This window comes from Neophocaena asiaeorientalis, unplaced genomic scaffold (assembly GCF_003031525.2).
Source record: "Neophocaena asiaeorientalis asiaeorientalis breed wild unplaced genomic scaffold, Neophocaena_asiaeorientalis_V1.1 scaffold406, whole genome shotgun sequence".
Classification (NCBI taxonomy): Eukaryota; Metazoa; Chordata; class Mammalia; order Artiodactyla; family Phocoenidae; genus Neophocaena; species Neophocaena asiaeorientalis.
This window is the reverse complement of record NW_020173381.1, coordinates 738,861-747,548: the sequence shown is the minus strand read 5'-3', so window position 1 is coordinate 747,548 and position 8,688 is coordinate 738,861. Positions and strand designations below refer to the sequence as shown.

Sequence of the window (8,688 nt, the reverse complement as noted above, 5' to 3'; positions counted from 1 at the left end):
AAACAGCAACAGCTACAACTACAGCAGAAAACTTCACTAGGGCCTCAACTCTTTGCATTAAACATTGTTCTCTCCACAGACCAGTGGGTAAACACATAAGGTCATTAACACCTTAATATTAATGGATTTATGAGGGGTGGGGAGATGGGGAGCTGAAAGCAGAAAAGAAGCCAGTTAAAAATAGAAGGTACAAGATGTACTGAAGACTAATTTCTGGCACAAATGTACAAGGCCTAGGATCAACCCTGCCTAAAGCAGTATTCTGGAATGCTAGGTCCTCTGGTCCTGAAGAAGCTGGCAGGCTACTGGGGGAAGAAAACTTTGGTTGATGAGAAACATCACCTGTTCGAGTCACCAAAATTCTCACCAAACGATTTCACCACCAAAAAACCCAACCATTTTATTCAAAGTTAAGGGCTGGAGGAACATCTTTTCTGCCCCTTTACAAACCATCACAGAAGACGGAGGCGTTCTGTGTCCCTTCTGAGGGCTGTGGGACCCTCCTCCAGAGGCGTACCCCCGCTGCCTGCTGGAAGGATGGCAAGATAAAGCGGCTCAGCTCCAGAGCACACAGCTGGGTCCCCAGCCCAAGCGCAGAAGGTGCCCACTGAGGCAGGGCTCGGGGCCAATCGGCCTCCAGCCTTTTAAGCTGCGGCGGATCCACCGAGGGCAGGGAAGCGGACGCCGCGAGGTCAGAGGTCCGGAAAGAGTGCGGGGCCCAGACCCCGCGCGACCGCCGGGCGCTGCTAGAGACACCCCCGAAAAGGTGACTCGACGCCCCGGAGGGTGCAGTTCCCGCTAGGAGCTCGGCCCCACCCCCGCCCCCAGGGCCAGCTCCCGGGAGGGGCCCCGGGCTCCGAAGGGCGGGAAAAGTCGGCCACTCTGAAGGAAGCAGAGCCCCGAGGAGCACAGCCCGTGGCGGCAACGGATGGTCCGGGGAAATGGTCAGGGGCGGCAGGGAGAAAGCAGAATGGTGGGGAGGGACCGCCCCAACAGACGCGAGTCAAAGCGTGGGGGGTGCGGTCCGCACAGGCGGACGGAGAGAGGGTACAGGGGATCAGCTAGGGATAAGGAGAGACTAGGAGAGCGGAAGGGGGTAGGGAAGCGCGCAGGTCCCCGAGATGGGGGTGGGGGCGCTTAGGCAGCGAAAAGGTACTGGGAGCCCAGGAGGCGTCCCGGACAGAGGGCGGAGGGGCGGTCGCGGGCCACGGACCTACCTGTCACCTGCAACAGGTGCCGCGAGAAGGCGAGACGTCGCAGTACCGGATTCAGGGGAGGGTCTCCGAGTCCGGGAAGACCGCAACCCCACTCTGGCGGCTGGCCCTTCTTACCCTCCCGGGAGGCGGAAAAAGCTGCAACTTTCCCTGGAGCGGGGGAGGAGCTGGACTCTTAAAGGGGCCGCACAGCGCTCCGGGCTCCTTGGTAGGGGGCCGCGCCTAGCGAAGGGGAGCTCCGAGAGCCAAAGCCTTAAGGCACTGGAGGGATGCCGGCCCCGGTTAGCAAAGGGTACTTGAAGCCTGTCGATAGCAGTCTAAGACTAGACCTGGGTTCCATTGGTGGTCACTCTCTCAGACGATACATCATCATTCTCTTCCGCTCAGCCTGAGCCAAAAGTTGTCAAATTGTTGTGTACTTCTAAGAAGATGAAGGCTCTAGACCGTATAATTCGGGAAGATAATGATACTATTCTGCTCCTTTGACTTTCCACTTTTTATAGCAAATAAAACTGTCTGTCTAAAATAGAAACGTTTTGGGGAAAGGACATAGACTAAATTCACACATGGACACAACTGGTTAAACTCACTAGTAATCAAAGAGCAAATTAGAACCATAATGCAACTCTTTGGCAAAGGTTTTGTTTGTTTGTTTTTATAACACTTAAGACAAAGTGTTCAAACAAGCTCTTTCATAATTGCTAGTAGGAGTGTATGTTGTTTTAAAACCCTTTTAGAAAGCATGTGAGCAATATATATCAATAGACTTTAAAATGTTTATATTTACCCAGTAATTACAGATTCCTCTCCCCCCCTCCCTCCCTCCCTCTCTCTCTTTCTCCATTCTTCTCATCAGCCATTAACCATGCTCAAGTCCCTCTCATCTGTCATAAGCAATTAAACATGCTCAAGTCTCTGCCATCTTAAAAAGAAAAAAATCCTCCCTACACACTAGGTACCTCTCCAGCTCCTCTTTATGGGCAATTTCTATTCCCTTACTTCTTACTCAGCAATTTGGCTTCCTTCCCCCAACACTCCACTGAAACTGTGCTCAACAAGATACCCAACCAATGACCTCCGTGTCAAAAAAGCTATATTAAATAAATAAATAGGGCATTTTTCCCTTTTTATCTTCCTTGACCTCTCCCCTACATTTAACGCTGTTAACCATTTCCTCCTCCTTGAAAGTCTTCCTGTGGCATCTATGATGCCATACTCTTTTGCTTTCCCTCCTATCCCTTTGCCCTCTCCTCAGTCTCCTTTGCATATTCCACGTCTGCTATCTAACCTCTGAAAGCCAGACATTCTCAGGACTAGGCTACATATACTCTTTCCCTAAATGATCTTTCACTCACTTGGCATGAATTACACCATCTATATGGCCACAACTGTAATTTTATAGTTCTATCCAGACCTCTTCACTGAGCTCTGCTTTCTTGGCAACTCCACTTGGACGTCTCAAACTCAACACATCCAGTCAAACATTTTCTCTTAAATTTGCTCCTCCTCCATTGTTTCTTATCTCAGTAGGTGACAACATGCCACCCAAGGCAAAAATTTTGCACCTAGCATAGTGCCTGGCATATAGTAAGTCCTCACTAATATTTGTATAATGAACGAATGAATGTTTCCTAAGGAAACAGAAAAGTACACAAACTTTTTGTACAATTATGTTAATCACAGTATTACTTAGAATAATAAAATACTAGGGAAAAAAACCCTAATGGTTCAATGGTTAAATAAATTATAGTATAGTCATAGAATATTATCTAGACAATAAAATGATATTTACACATAGATCATAATGACAGGAAAATGCTTATGCTCTAGTATTAATTGAAAGTAATATACATTAATATAAAATATGATCACAACAATTAGTGAATATGAGTAGATATGCGTGGAAAAAAGGCTAAAAAGAAATATGGAAAATATTAACAGTGACTATCTCTAGGTGGTGAAACTAAATGAAGTTTTTAGTTTCCTCCTACTTTTTTGTATTTTTCAACTTTCTTATAATAAGCAAGTATGGCTTTGATAATATAGATTTTTTGGAAAAATCTTAAAGGGGAAAGAAAAAAATCATTTTAATTCTAACAGATAAAACAGTAAAATTCAGCCTCCCGGCTTCTCCCCACAGTTTTCTTCCATACTTTAGCCCTTCAGTACCCCGCCCACAGCCTGAAGTGTGAAGAAGCCACTTCAAAAAGGAAATCCTTTTGTTTGGTCTAGCTTTGCCAGCTCAGCCCTCAGGGCCCCTCTGCTCAGCTCTGGGCTTTGAATGTGTTCACCTCCCTAACCTGGCCTGTGGGAACTCAGACCAAGCACTTCTCTGCTCCTTCTTTGCAGGTTGTCCTTGGTGGAGCTGGAAACACCCTCAGCCAGAAGGGACTTCAGAAAATATTTAGTCCAATCCCCTTATTCCTCAGCAAAACTTCCAGATATTATTTTATGTTTTTACTTCTTTCTACATGTGCAATTTCTAACTCTCCAAGTCCACCTCGTTAAGGAGAATGTGAGGATCTGACTCCTTTACTGTAAGACAGTCTCACTGAACCAGCTACAAATACAGAGACAAACATAAACGATGAACCAAAACAAAGTTAGTCAGCGGCCTGTTTATACAGATTCTGTGCTTTGCAAACTGCTGTCAATTTCTGTTTGATTCTCCTTGTTTGCCACGAGGATACTGTGCTCTAGTTCTTATGCCAAATATTGTGAGGGGTCCAATGCAAGCAAACTCAGACACTAACCCACTGCAACAATGTCAACAGGAATTTATGATTATCCTATGTAGAGTATGTAAGCTCCTGTCCCATAGTGAATGACGGATTCAATGAGTTGTTTCATTTTACCATGTTGAGGAAGTTCTGGCTGGTGCTAACTAATAAGATGGAGATTTTCCTCAGCCTTGGATAACAGGATGCCTCAGTATTGAGCAATTACTCTCTTTTAAAAGTATTAAATATTTCAACTATCACATTTTGAGTGATGTAAGACTAACCTATATAAAAATTTCTATCACAGGAAGGGAAATCCCTGGCAGTCCAGTGGTTAGGACTCTGAGTGTCCACTGCAGGGGGCACGGGTTCAATCCCTGGTCTGGGAACCAAGATCCTGCATGCCTTGCAGTGTGTCCAAAAAAGAAAAAAATAAATTAATTTTTTAAAATTTAATTAAAAAAATAAATTAAAATTTCTATCGTAAGAATATAAATTCTCTCAGTTAATCTATGTACTTTTATGTAATTCCAGTCACAACTCTAAATTTTCTACGATTAAGATGAGAACTGAGTAATTCCAAATAACATTTGGAATAATTAACAGTAAAGAATAGACGATACATTTAAGGATGAGGGAAGACATTCTATCAGATAGTAAAGACAATTCAATGGAGAAAGTCTTTTAAAAATGATGCTGGAACAAGAAAACATTTTTTTTCATATTAAAAAAGTGAACCTGTACTTATACCTCACACTGTATACAGAGCTTAAACTCAAAATTAATCATAACGTAAATGTAAACTATAAATGTAAAATGTAAAATGTAAATGTATAATTTTTTAGAGAAGAAAGACATGGCAGAAAATCTTTATGACCTTGAGTCAGACAAAGTGTTCTTGTTATGGTATACAAAACACAATCTATAAATGAAAAGATTGATAAATTGCATTTCATTAAGAACTTTTGCTCTGTAACAGACAAGTCACAGAGAAAGCATATGAGAAAGCATATCTTCCAACCACAAATTAGAGAACTCATACTTTGAAAATTTTTAAAAATTAAAAGCAACAATAATGAAACAATCAATTTTTTTAAAAAAATAGATATAATATTTGAACAGACTCCTAACCAAAAAAGATATATGATGGCAAATGAGGACAGGAAAAGAAGCTCAACGCCATTAGTAACTAGAGAAATGCAAATTAAACAAAGGGCAGCACGAAGAAATTTTGGGTGACATCGGGATTTTCTGTATCCTGTCTTTGGTTGTGATTATCAGAATGTATCCATGTCTAAATCTCATAGAACTTTATACCAAAAAAAGGTTAATTTTATTTTATGTAATTATAATTTATTTTAATTATAATAAAGAAATGAATTGATAAATAAAAATTTTATGTCCAAAACATATTAAATATTTCAATGTATAAAAATAATATAACAAGCATATGCCAACTACCCAGCTTAAGAAATAAGGCATTATCAATACAATAAAAGCCCTCTGTATACACCTCAATCCCAAGGTTTTCACTGTCCCAGATTTCATCTTGATTGTTTCCATGTATATCTTTATACATTTTTTGCATATTTGTCTATCCCTAAACAATATGTAGTACTGTACATAAGTAGTATCACTCTGTATGTACCTTCTGCAATTTGCTGTCCTCACTCAACAGTATGCTTAGGAGATTTACCCCTCTAGCTTTAATTCATTCATTTTCACTGCTAGAGAGCATTCCAGGCATAAAAGTATTCTATCTTATACATGTGTTCTCCTATTGATCAGGTACTTTCAAATTGCCAAAGTCTTAATTCTTAGGATTCTAGCACACTCCCTCTATTTCTGATTGGATAATAATTTACTTTTGTAAAAAACAACAACAACAAAAAAAAAAAAAAAAAAAAAAAACAACAACAACAAAGAAAAAGCAGACTTCCTGACAAAGCAAATTTAGTGCACTAGTGAGTATAGGTTGTAAAAAGTAGACTCAGTCTCTTATCCAGGCAAGATCAGGGTTTCTCCACCTCCACACTATCGAGCTTTGGACGAGCTAATGCTTTGTTGCTGGGAGGTGTCCTGTGCATTGTAGGATATTTAGTAGCATCTCTGGCCTCTACCCACTAGATGCCAGTAGTGATAACCAAAAACGTCTCCATATATTGCAAAACGTCCTCAGTTGAGGACCACAGGTCAAGATGTACTGAGTACCCATTACATGAGAAGCACATTAGCAGGTGCTATGGAAAGAAAGAGGAATAAACATTGAGAAAAAGTCCCTTTATTCAAAGATGTATATTGAGCATCTACTACATGCAAAGTATACTGTGCTAGGCATGGAGATTTTGGTGACCCTTTCCTCAAGGAGTTCACAGTTTATTGCATAGGGTGAAGGGAAGCAGACAAACCATAAACATAAAATTATAATACAATGTGGAAAGTGCAAAGCTGGGGAGATGCACAGGATATGTGGGAGCACCTAGGAAGGCCACTTACACCAGACTGGTAGGGAGTGGTCAGTGATGGGTCCCTGCAAAAAGTAATACCTTCTCTGAAACTTAAAAAAATGAGTAGGAATTAGCTAGACCAAAAAGGGAATTTCAGGCAAAAGAACAGCATAGGCAAAAACAAAAAGGCGAGAAACACTAGGTCTGTGCAAAGGAAGTACAGGAAAATTGGTGTTGGCTGGAGCAGAAAATGTAAGGGAGAAGTGATCATAGATGAGGCTAGAAAGATGGCGTATTAGTTTTCTAGGGCTGCCGTAACAAAGTACCACAAAGTGAGTGGCTTAAACAACAGAAACTTATTGCCTCAGTTCTAGAGTCTAGAAATCTGAGATCAGGTGTCTGCAGGATTAGTTCTTTCTGAGAACTGTGAGAAAAAAAAAAAAGCAGTTCCACTTTCCCAGCCTCTGGTGGTCTGTCGGCAATCTTAAGGGTTTCTTGGCTTATAGAAGCATCACCCTCATCCCTGCCTTCATCTTCACGCGGCATTCTCTTGGTTTATGTGTCCCTGTGTCCAAAATTTCTCTTTTCATAAAGACAGTAGTCATATTGCATTAGGGCCTACCCTAATGACCTCATCTTAACTAATTACATCTGCAATGACCCAGTTTCTAAATTAGAACACATTCTAAGGTACTGGGGCTTAGGACTTCAACATATGAATGTTGGGAGGGATATAATTCAACCCATAACAGATGGGTAGGAATTAGAACTTCAGAGGTCTTGTAAGTCATGTTAAGGAATTTGGACTTTATTCAGTAGCTGGTCACAGCCATTCAAGGAGGCCTGGAGTTCTCTATCATTTTTGGTGACGTCACTCAAATTATTTTTCATTCTTTTTATGGCTGAATAATATTCCACTGTATGGATAAGCCAGGTTTTGCTTAACCATTCATCAGTTGATGGATATTTGGGTTATTTCAACATTTTGGCTATTATGAATAATGCTGATATAAACATTCATGTATGAGGTTTTTTTGAACATATGTTTTCAAACCTCTTGTGTACATACCTAGGAGTGGAGTTACTGGGTCCTAGTAACTATGTTTAACCTTTCAAGGAATAGCCAGATTTCTTTTCAAAGTGGCTGTACCATTTTACATCCCCACCAGCAATGTATGAGGGTTCCAATTTATCCACATCCTTTGTAACAGTATTATTATTGGTTTTTTGATTAGATGTCCCAGTGGGTGCGAAATGATATCTCACTGTAGTTTTGATTTGCACTTCCCTAATAACTAATGATGTTGACCACCTTTTCATGTACTTACTAGCCATTAGTATATCTTCTTTGAAGAAATGCCTATTCAAACCCTTTGTCCATTTCTAAATTGGGTTGTCTTTTATTATTGAATTGTAAGTGTTCTTTATATTCACTACTTAATACTCTTGAAAAGAGAGAATGGGTTGGGGGAACGGAGAAGGGAGAAGAACATTGTTAGAAGAAGTGGCATGGAGTTGTATGCAGATGTTAACAGCTGGTTTTGCTGTTTGATTCAAGAGGAGAGTCCAGGTCAGGGGAAAATGTACTGAATTGTATTGAGAATGGGTCGTTTGTGGTCATGGCCAAAATAAATAAGTGCAGAACTGGTTTGTTCTTGGGAGGTTGATAACTTTTAAGACCTGTTCTGAGTGGTCATTTATTCTAATAAAAGCATCTCTGAAGGAAGGAAAACGATTACTTACCAGGATATGAAAGCAAAAGATAGGGGCGCCTTGTTACAAAATGTAATGACCATATGTGTTCTATTTTCCTTTGCCACTCTAGCAATGTTTGATGCTATTGCCCGCTCCTTCCTTATTAAAGTCTCCTATGGTTTCTGGAATATCATAGCTTCCTGGTTCTCCTATCTCTCACTGTCTTTCTTACTCTTCTCATACCCCACTTTCTCTGCCTAAACCTTAACATTTAAGACTTAATCATCACATTAATTTATTCAGGAGAAGTCTGAGGGCACTAACATTTACTAGTGCCTGTTAAATGTACTGTTTTTAGGAGCTGGAAATGCAGCGCTAAACAAACAAAAAAGATCTTGCACACATGGAGCTTACATTCTAAGTTAAAGAAAAATAAACAGTAGCACAGTAGCAAACACACATAGCACTTACTATTATTCTAATTACTGTTCTAAGATATTAATCTAAGACACACACACACACACATTTAGTCCTCACAAAAATCCTATGATGTAGATATCATTACTACTCCAATTTTACAAATAAAGAAACTGAGGCACAGAGAGGTCAAAT

The 8,688-nt window shown here is 40.5% G+C and overlaps 1 protein-coding gene across 2 annotated transcripts in view; it reads right to left on the bottom strand.

Moving 5' to 3' along the window:
* Nucleotides 1-1,311, bottom strand: part of SYTL4 (synaptotagmin like 4) — a 67,693-nt gene extending 66,382 nt beyond the window's left edge. For both annotated transcript variants that reach the window (XM_024746533.1, XM_024746535.1), the window contains exon 1: nucleotides 1,218-1,311. The gene's annotated coding sequence lies outside the window, so the exon portion shown is untranslated. The remainder of the gene's footprint in view (nucleotides 1-1,217) is intronic.
* Between the last annotated feature and the right edge of the window lie 7,377 nt (nucleotides 1,312-8,688).